Below are 11,514 nucleotides of genomic sequence, written 5' to 3'. Positions count from 1 at the left end.
TTCCACAAGACTAACCAATATATTGACCAAGTCTGACATTATACTCAATGTTTCAGATTCATACTACTTCCTTCAAATACCTGAAAAGAGAGAGAGTGGAGTTACATCCTTATATTTCTTCCATGTGGGCAAATATGACATTAAAATGCAATAGAGTTGACTTTAAATTGTCTTGTTTTTCTTCCATGTATATACTCATGTATATAATTTTTCTTCTTAGGCTTATTTTATTTTATATCAATTTACATACATCTTTTCATGCCTTTCTGTACTCTTCATTTTCACTCTTAATTAGGATGCAATTACTGTTACCTTCCTTTCATGTACAACAATTTAATTAGCTATCTCCTACTAGATGAACTTTAATTTTCTCAAGGAAAAAGAAGTGTATGTCTTTGTCTAGGAACTTTGGGTCAAAGAACATTTCCAAATTGCTTTCCAGAATGATTGCATCAACTCATAGTTCCATTAATAGTGCATTTTTGTATTTGCCTTTAAAATCCAACTCCAAAGTTCATTTCTCCCATCTAGTGTCATCTTTCAAAAATTTCTAGGTGTGTTATGAAACATTAGCTTCTTTTAATGCTTTCTCATTTTTCTTCTTTCTTCTCCCTCCTTCCTCATATTTAAAATTTGTACCTAATAATTAAGTGCATTAAATGTTAAATTAATTTAAATTTGATAATTTTCTAGGATTGTCAAAGTAAAACATAATATATTAACATACTATGATTTATTATTAACAGTGAATTGTATAAGAGGCATGGCAAAAAGTATGCTATCAGAGAGAAATGTATGATAAGCAAAGTCATCAGGTGATTCACAAGGCAAGGGTAAGGTAAAACTGATGGAAAGTCCTTGTGTTCAGTTCATATCCACACAGTACCAAGACATATAGAGGAAGGTTCCACTCCCTTGCACATTGAATGGACTTAGCATGGAGGATTAAGAAGAGAATTTGTTAACTCATTCAATAAGAATTTATTTATTAAATAACTATAAAATGCCATATGTTACATTATACTCATATCTAACATATAAAAAAAGATTTAAAAATACTGACTCAAGGAGATTATATATTTGGAAGTGGGAATAAATTTTAGAAAACAATGTAAGTAATGATACAGAAAATGTAGAAAATAATTTCTTGACTCCAAGGCTAGCAGAATAGTTGGGCTGGAGGTAAAACATGATCTTGTGGGATATAGTGCTGCAGCTATTCTTGGTACAAAGCTAAGCATTTAATCAGAGGTTGCAAGAGTTGTATTAATTGAGTATAAACTGCAAACAGAGACTTGACTGAATCATAGTGTGCAAGAAGAAACAATAATGTGCAATAATCTTGAAGAAGGTAAACCAGAATTAGACTCTTCAGGATTTTAACGGCAAACTTTTGCATTATATTTTATCCTACAGGTAAGAGGGATTTCCTGGAGCTTCTTGAGCAAAGGATTGACTTGATAAGACCTGTGATTTAGGGGTACTATATTGGCAGTTTAATGGAGGATGGATTGGAGAAAGGATAGAATATAAACATAGAAATCAATGAAGAAGCTACTGCATACTCCAAACAAAGGGCTTTTAAGTTATGATTTTATTTCACATGGATAGTATGGATAGAATTCAATCTATGTAAATAGGTAATAGAGTGGAAAAAATGCTAGACTCGAAATCAGGAAGATATGAGTTCTAAGCCTACCTCAGTAAGTCACTAGCTATATGACCATGGGCAAGTTATTTAATGGCTCAGTCTGATTTTCCTCAATTACAAAATTTGGCTAATAATTTTGCCCAATTGACAATGTTATTTTGAGAATCAAATGAGGGGGGTGGCTAGATGGTGCAGTGAATAGAGCACTGGCCCTTGACTCAAGAGGACCTGAGTTCAAATCTGGCCTTAGACACTTAACACTTACCAGCTGTGTTACCTTGGGCAAGTCACTTAACTCCAATTGTCCTGTCTTCCCCCTCCAAAGAAACAAAAGAGAATCAAATGAGATAATGTACAAAGCACTTTGCAAACCTTAAAGTGCTATACAAATGTGAGCTATTATTCATTGTTGTTGTTATTATCACTATCACTAGGGAAAAGAATTTATATAAATAAAAACAGCTATCTATCAAAGTGTGCTAATTTTTAGGCAATTAGAGTTGGTATGCATTCAGTACTGATTCCTCTTGTTTTTGCTCTGCATTACTTGACATTTCTTTTCTTTGTATATCTATAGCTACCTGTCTTTTTACTTTTTACATTTGTCATTTCATATGCTACAATTATATTTCATTACTTAAAGGAGATAGGAATTGGATCTGTGAACTTCATTGGTACAAGGACCTCCTGTGACCTTAGACCTTCCCTCTAACAATGAAATTCAACACATTCTATGTAATGTAAATCTTAGAGAGTTGTCTCAAACAACAAAAATGTTAAGAGATTCATCCAGTATTACATAGTATATATTAGGGGACTGACTTGAAACACAGGTTTGTTGGTTTGTTTTTGACTAGGCAAAGAGGACATTCCCTACCTCATTTCTTACCTAATCTTAATCTCTGAATGGATGTTCCCCCAGTCAAACTGAGACCTGTTCAAGACCTTAGCTTAAAAAGGCTATCTTCCATTGCAATCAGGGACATATCTAGTAATACTCTCTCTATCTCACCACCAAACTCAGATGGCTTTGGAGGAGAAAGTGAGACTGGGGACTTTGCACAGCCCTCCCTCAATAAAATCTAATTCACTTTCATGTCATGGTACTATCTCCCTGATGTTGTGGTCCTCTTTGAGAATGAAGGACAAACAACAGCAAGGTATTCTGGGATGCAAAGCCTGTTCTCTATCTGTTCTTCCACTAAGTTGATAGCCTACATTTTATTCATCTATTCCTCTCTGATGTAGTTTCTATTGCATATCTCCATAACTTAATAGTCCATTATGTGGGTAAGTATGATTTTGGGGAAATTGGGGAATCTGGGACACTGGGAAGATGTCTGCAGAAGGTCAGCAAGTTAGGAGTTTCCATAGTTTTCCCTTTCCTTCATTTTGATAATTTTCATATGATTTGGATTAAAAAAGGAAAAGAATTCTTTCCTACGTGGAGCATGACTTCAAAATAGATTTTCCAAGTTCCTTGTAGGTAATAAAATTCTGTATGAATTTGTCAAATAAAATATTTTATAAATGCTAACTGCTCAATAACTATGATGAATTTTGAAAATAAATGAAAACAGGCAAGTTTTAGACCTCATAAACTAGTTATTTTATTTATAAGGAGCAATAGGATGAAAAAATGACATACAGAGGAAAGCAATCTTTGGGGTGAACTGTCCTTGGTGCTAGTTGCTTGTGTATTTCTCTTTTCTGAGAAATAGGCTAGAACTTTTGAAAGGCTCCTGCAGACTGTTTCTGAATTACAGAGATACAATCATACGCACTTGAATTGAAGGGAGGGAGGGATTGTTCATACCAACAAAGTTATATACCCTTGACATATTGAAAGGCCATTGCATAAGACATAAAATTTTAAAGACAAAGTATATTTACATTTATTTCTAAAATATATATAGATTTTGGAAAGAACAGATCATAGACTCTTTGCTATGATTAGCCACCCAATATATATTATAGTAATCCTATTTCTGGGTATTATTGTAGTGATGATGATGGAATTTGTCCTCATTATCAATAGTAATAGTAAATATAGTAATATAAAATGAAGTAAATATTAAAAGTATTATTTATTCCATTTTACAAATGACATATCTGTGGCTCATAGAGGTTACATCTCTTTTCCATAGTTATATAGCTAGCCCTTATCTGAGCCAGGATTCATAACCAGGTATTCTGATTTCAAGTCCTTCCTTCTTTCCATTGCACCATATTGTGAGCAGCGTATCCACAGTATTTGATATTTTTTTTCCAAACACCTTCAGATCATAGTGTGTCATCACCTATGATTGCTTTAATAGACAACATAAATGAATACTTAGTTAATATATCACATAAGACTATAATTTTCTACTTCAATATAAAAAAAGTCTAAAATGCCTAAGAAATTTCCTGTTCAAACATGGAGACAATATGTCATTTCCCTGTCTTCCTTCCCTTCCTCAAGACCATCATAGTCAGGTTTCTGATAGGCAGACAGGTTGATATCAGTGAGTCTGATTTATCAAAACCATGAACTGTGCTGGCAACAACAAGGTGCTTATTATCTTCTTTTCAGTGTTAACTCAATTTGTATGCAAAGCTAAAGAGAGAGAAAGCCAAGGGTCAGTTGAAGAGATTTCCTTCTGAATAGGAGCTAAATCAAATGTGCTATAGCTTATCCTGTTACAGTAAAATTTTCTTAATGGGTACATGACACTTTAAAGTTGTTGTGGTCAAGAGAATCAAAGCTGAGAGGGAACTACAGTAAGATCAGGTGAATGGAGAAAGAGGGGTCATTGAGATGTGACAAATCATTGGAAATATTAGTGAATACAGAGTTTAATTCAACATGGTCTGATTCTAGTAGTGAGATATCACCTTAAATAGTTTTCTTCTTAAAATCTACATATCTTCAAAGGACCCTACAAATAATTTCCTCTGAACCCATGGCTCTCTAAATATGCTACTCCTCAAATTGGTGGGAAAATTGGTATTATGAGAGATGGTAGGAAAAGGAGATTGTATATAGTATATACTATTCTTTTGTTTTTCAGTTCTAGAAGGAAATTTCATTCATGCGTTATGTGTTAGTTCAAATAGAGGCCATTTTAATGTTTTGCTATGGCAAAAAAAAAAACTGCATTGCCAAAACTTTGATGATCGACCTCTCAAACTTACGTTGAGATAACCCTCATGCAACAGAAACATGGTATCCTTCATATTTATACTCAAATCTTTTCACACTCAGTAGGATCAGCCAAATTTCTGTAATGGAATAACTTTTAGTGAGTAGAGTACTTTTCTAGCATGATATATTAGAGGAGGGCCTTGACAGAGAGGCTGCTGTAATGCTCTCCATAGCAAGTGAAAGCTGACAAAATGCTATAGAGGAATAAGCAGTAGATGTGAAATTAGGAAGGCCAGGTTCATTACTGTCCTTTTCATTTATTTACTATGTTACTTTAGTCAAGTCATTTAAAATTTCTGGAGCACAATTATCAGTTCTGACAGGATTAGCCACTATTCTTTACTAAATATTGGATTATCTAGACATTACTTTGTTTAGGATATATTTATATATTTTATAGCTTCAATATCCTATTTTATTAGTTTTTATGCATGGTAGATAACAGATAGTAACTGAATTAACTCTAGATAAATCTGGGTTATCCTTTGTATTGAACAAAATATATCACAGACACAAATAAAATCAATTAATCAACAAGTGTTTTTCAGTTCCACTGTGTGCCAAGCACTGCATAAAGTACTATGGGGCCTTCCAGAAATTACGATGTCATCCCTGATTACTACAGAGTTACATTCTGCTTATGCTATTTGTTACAAATTCAGAGCTAATCCACTGCTTTTCAAGTCTTCATCTTTTGCTGATGAACATTTCTTGATTCTTCTCTTTGTAGTCCCATTTCTTCTTTTGTGTCTGGTCTTATGCTATTTTTCTCTAACCTCATCTATTTCCCATTTTGATGGATTACTCGAATGACAAATTAGGAAATTGTGTGCATATTGCTTACTCAGATTTTGTTGAAATACAAAATATCTCATATGATTCCCATAGACAAGATGGATGGGTGTGCGTTGTACTAAAATACAATTATATCGATTTAGAACTATTTTAATGACTAGATCTAAAGAGTAATTTTTTCTGTGTTTTTTTTTACTTTGAGATTTAGTTCAGACCAGTACTGGGAATCAAATATAGTGAAATGCTCATGGACAGTAAAATTCAAACTTACTTGGAAAAAAAGAGAATAAAAAGGATAAAATTACTAATGAAAATAGATTATTTCTGTAACTCCACATTCAGTATAGAAGCAACAGTTGGTCAGGAATATATTCCATGTGACAGTGGAAATTTTACCTCAAATACACTAATTTCCCTTAAACTGAGCTTTTTATGTGTCAGACAATAAGAAAGACATGCCAGTAGTTCAAGCCCCATTCTCTCATATCAACCATATCCTAGGATGACCTTTTCCTTTTGAAGAGAGATTAGTTCAACCTATATCAAGCAAATGTTGCTTCTGCCACAGTAGTTATTAACTATTTGAGGTCACCATGGAAAGAAGTCTCCCAGTGCTGTGTACAGGGTGCTCTTCTAATTCATATTTTTATCAATGTCCTTCATTAAGGTGTAAATTAACTGCTCGTTTAATTTGTAGCTCACCTAAAGCTCAGAAGGATGCTCTATGACAGAGCACCAAACCACTTGGCTTCCTGGGCTGGCCCAAGAGCAAAGAGACTTGGAAACTCCTCCTCTGTTAACCTAAATGGTGATAATATCAACCACTTTTAAGTGGAAATTAGCTTTTCTTTTTGATTAATGGAGAATGGGTGAATGAGTTGATCCATACTAGCAAAGACAAGCAGACTAGCCTCTCACTCTCTGGCCTCCTGACCACAAATTGATATTAGCATAGAACCCTACTTTATATCCATGATCCTCACGTTATTATGAAATTTGCACATTTAGATACAGTGTGCTCTGAATATTGGGAAGGGTATGACAATCTGTTGTTCTAGGGCTATCTAGCTCCTCTTCTTCCTCTCTGGATTCTTCAGACTCTAATTTGTCTCAGTAGAATCACTCTACACCTTACCTCTCTCTCTTTTCCATTCACCTCTCTACAACTCCATGCAATGTACCCAATACAATCTTCCACTGTGCCCTCTGAAATCCTATTTTACTGTTAATAAACAGAATGTTCACAATATACATCTTTCTCTCATGCTCTCTATCTACTCCCAAGCATGGAAACTTGACTTTCCTCTGAACATAGTACATTTATACTCAACCTCCCCACTCCTTAATGTACCTTCTCTCATTCCCCTTGACACACTTCAAAGATAAAGAGGAGGCCTTCCTCCTCAATGCTACTTTCTAGACTTTCACCCTTTTTCCATTATGCATTAATTTCTCCTGCTTTGATTGATTGTAATCCAAGTTCCATTTCCCTTGTCTAGATGTACCATAAGGATCTCTTGTCATTTGTCTCTCCTCTTTTCATGTATTCTTCACTAATTATTTAATAAGATTATCTGGATTTATCAATCTACTTTTATTCAGATTATTCCCTAATCTACATAGCCAAACCTCATCTCTTGCCTTAAAATATCGCATCACCAATTGCAAGCTGGATATTTCCATATGAATATATCACAATCATTTCTAACTCAGAACATCAAAAATGTGATTCAATATATATTCTTCCTAAAACAAACAAACAAAAATCCCCTTCCTAAATTTCTGTGGAGGTTGTCTGTATGGGAGATTAAGATATTTTGGATTTGAAAATTAAACCTCTCCCTAACTTGGGCTCTTCCCACATCTCTTTCATTTTAATCACTTCTACACATTCTATGGTTTAGCCATTATTATCTACCTTTCTTTCCTTCACATTTGACATTCCTTTTCCTAATTTTGTGTCTATATACCTGCTCTCCCTCCATATAGCTTGGCTCTTCTCCTGGAATGCTTTCCTTCCTCCTCTCTTAGTTTCCCTTATTTTCTTCAGGATTCAGTTAAATCTCAACTTTTTCAGGAGGCCTTTCTCTTCCCTCTATAATCTCAGTTGCTAAAATTTCCCCCTCTGAATGACCTTTTATCTAACTATAAATCTTGTATATGCCTAGTTATTTACATTTCATATTGCACATTAAAATATGAACTCTGTGAGAGAAAAGGCTAGTATTGCTTTTTTGTATCTCCAGAGCTTAGCTTGGAAGAGAGTAAATGCTTCATAATGTTTCTTGATTGAGTAACTGATCATCCTTTGGTTTAACTAGGTCTACAAGCTTGGTCTTCTCTAACTTTTCTCTAATTCCTCCTAATCCAGTCAATATCCAATTCTATCTATAGGGAACTTTTTTGAATTTTCCCCATTCTTTCTCTTCATACAGACACCATTCCATAGTTAAAGCTGTTATATTCTTGAACTATTGCACAAACCTTCTCCCTTACCCCATCTCCAATCTCTGCCCTCTCTAATTCTTTATACTACTACAAGATTATTCCTCCTAAAGCAAAGGTCTAATGACATCACTCTTCCCCCTAAGAAGTTTCAGTGTCTCCTGTTATCTCTTAGAAAAAATCTCTCTGTTTATCATTCAAAGACCTTAACAATCTAGTACTAGGCTGTATTTCCTGACTGATTTCATATTATTTAACCTCTGTATTCTGTTTCAATCAACTGGAACTGCTTTTTTAATTCTCTTCATGCATTGTTCTGTCTTCTTCATCAATGCCTTTGAAAAGATTGTCTTCTTTGCCTTCAATATTTTCCCTCAACTGCCTCCATTTCTTGGAATCTTTTGCTTAGCTAAGACTCAGTTTAAATACCACAAAATCTTCCCTAACTCCTCTTCTCCATTTGTTAGTATTCACCCCCTTCATTATTTCAAATTTGCTTTGTGTGGACATTGTGTATTTACTTTGTATGCAAATTATTTCTATCATAAGCTTTCTTGAGAATAACCATTAAAAATCAGCCTCACAAAATATCAGCCACCAAGTAGAGATGTATGACTAGACAGTAAACTGTTTTAATTATTTTTAAAAAGTGTCAAAAGCGTGAAAGACATTTTAAAATATCTTAGGAGGGTCTTAGGATATAATAAAATCCACCCTATCCGTAATTAGAAAAAGGTAATATTTCTGTATATGAGGCCATCCAGCTTTGGTTTGGAGCCCTCTAGTGGTAAAGATATGATTATCTACTAAGACAGCTCATTCCACTAATAGCAGATCTAATAATTTTCTCCCCCCCCCCTTATATTGAACTACTTCTGTGAAACTTTTCACCCATTAGCCTTAGTTCTTTCCTCCAGAGTCAAAGCAAAACAAATTTATTCCATTTTCCCTGTTACAAACTTTTAAATATTGTAAGACAGATATCCAAAGTCTATTTTTCTCTAGGTTTAACATAGTGATTTTTTTTATTAACAAACATTTCTTTTCTCTCCCTCCTATTGTCCCCAATTTAAAAGAAAAAGAAAAAAACCCAAATCTTTACATTGTCCATGACCAAAAAAGTATGTATCATTTAGTTTCTTGAATGAATCACCTGTTTTTCAGGAGATTTAGCAACATACTTCATCTTTTGTCCTCTGGAATTATGATTGAGAATTAAATTGACCACATTTTTAAGTCCTTTGAAGATGTTTATTTTATACTGTTGTTATTGAATAATTTGTATTCCTAGTTCTGCTCACTCTTCAGTAAAGAGGTATGACTATTGCGGAAAGCAATTCATAGGTCTTTGTGGGAGGGGGCCTGCAGCTTTGAGGCCACATATGGCCCTCTAGGTCCTCAAGTGTGGCCCTTTGACTGAATCCAGACTTCACAGTGCAAATCCCCTGAATAAAAGGATAGATTCTAACCTATGCATACTGTACTTTACATGCTGATATATAAACTTGTGTAAACCGTACATATTGATATTTCTACTAGTCCCCAGGGATTTCAATGCATGCTCATATAGCATAATTTCTAGTCCCCCACTACTGTACTTGTTATTTTATTAACTTCAGATATCTACAGATTATTAAAGTTATTCCTAAAATGTGACATCCAGAAATAATCACAAGAAGTCATTTCTGATCTAAGCAGAGAAGAGGATGCCAGCATCATTGTCTTCCTTCTTCTGTATATCAGGTCCTTTCTTAATGAAAACTGAATAACTTTTTTAAGCCACCAAATCAAATTGTTGATTGAAATTGAGCTTGTAGTCCAATAAAACTGAATATCTTATTTCACAAAAATCTTTGTTAATCCTCCTTACATTTATGTGGCTGACTATTTTAACAAATGTATAAGACATTACATTTCTCCCTATTAAATTTCATCAGAACAGATATGGGCCTCTTTTATAGCTAGGTGATTCCATTTGTTGTATTGGCTATTATTTCTAGCTACTTATATAGAGACCATTAGAGGGCTTTGGTTTGGTACATGAGCAGTAAAGATAACACTATTATGAATTCAGTCTCTCTTTTTAACCTAACTCTTATTCTTTGGATATGCACTGTGAGAATTGATGGAATAATATCAGGAAATAGCTTTGGATCTTAGACAAATCTGCTTTATAAACTCAGACAATATTGAGCTGTTGTGTTTTATTATTGTTGATTGATCTTTCCCACAAGGGAACAGAAGGAGGCCTTATTTTGAAAATGTACAGTGATTGGTAATTGATCTCCACTTCAATTTTTCAAAGCATTTTCATCTATTTGGATGCAGGAGGTTTATTGGAATACTTCTCATAATACTAGACTATGATTTAAAGATGGGAAGATTTAGTTGCAAATCTAGTAGGCTAACTCAGGACTTCATTCAATGTTATATTAAAATTGAATTTTTTTTCTGGTCCTCCTGACCACTACCCTCCTTCTAATCAATAAAGTAAGCTTTATCGATAGCCAGCAAAAAGGGCATTATTAGGAAGGGAGATTATAATGGGGAACCTTACAGTCAAGTATATTCCATCCCAAAGGTCAAAAGACCATAATTCGCAATTATATCATATATTAACCAGAATTCACATCATAGTAATATATGCTGAATGTCTTAAACATATAAACTTGGTCATGTTGGACTCTCCCATGAAGGGCATGACCACCCTAAGTCATCCAGTTATTTTTGCAGGTATTCAGGACAGGTATAGCTTAGGTAGTGACAGTGTGGACTTTTTCCATTCCTTCCATTTGCCTCAACCCTGACCTGAAGGGACCACTTATAGAGGTCCATACGGCATGTCATTCCATAGCCAGATTTGACTAAGCTGTACCAGCTGGCAAAGCAACAGTCTTACTTTCCCAGAACACATGGCAACATCAGATTCAGCACCACTGAATCCAGCTCTCCAGAGGAGATAGGCTATTGGGATTTAGATGCATCTGCTTACACTACTTCTCATGAACTCACTATTGCAAATAGCTTAATTGGCTGCTTTATTGGCATCGAGCCTCCAAAATCAATGAGGACCACCAGATGTCTCAGTCTTAGATCAAAATTGCCAATTCAGTAGAAGGATATACTGGTACGTAGGTTCCCATCACTGAATCTGCTGCCATCATTAGCATGGTCCAGCGTCTAATAAATTTCAGTCTTTCCTTCGAGACAGGTGGCATGAGGATCAGGTAGAACAATGCAGCCTCATCTATAACCCTCCACTATCATGATCCATATGTGTAGGTTCTGAACAGTCAAAAATTACATGTTTTAAATAGTTGGTAAAATATCAGCTTCTACACAAGAGTCTGAGGCCAGAGGAGGAAAAAGTACCTGACCACAAAAACATGGTAGAGGAAGTCAAGAGTACAGATGGAAGAGAGTTGAGATATAACTG

At 34.7% G+C, this 11,514-nt stretch overlaps 1 pseudogene; it reads left to right on the top strand.

Annotated features, from left to right (window-relative positions):
• The first annotated feature begins 10,621 nt into the window (after window positions 1–10,621).
• On the top strand, window positions 10,622–11,309 carry LOC138163040 (poly(rC)-binding protein 2 pseudogene; annotated as a pseudogene).
• The last annotated feature ends 205 nt before the right edge of the window (window positions 11,310–11,514 follow it).

This window comes from Petaurus breviceps, unplaced genomic scaffold (genome assembly GCF_028583685.1).
Source record: "Petaurus breviceps papuanus isolate PSGF00001 unplaced genomic scaffold, PetGlider_PUasm1.0 187, whole genome shotgun sequence".
In the NCBI taxonomy this organism is placed as follows: domain Eukaryota; kingdom Metazoa; phylum Chordata; class Mammalia; order Diprotodontia; family Petauridae; genus Petaurus; species Petaurus breviceps.
This window is presented reverse-complemented; position numbering and strand designations above follow the sequence as displayed.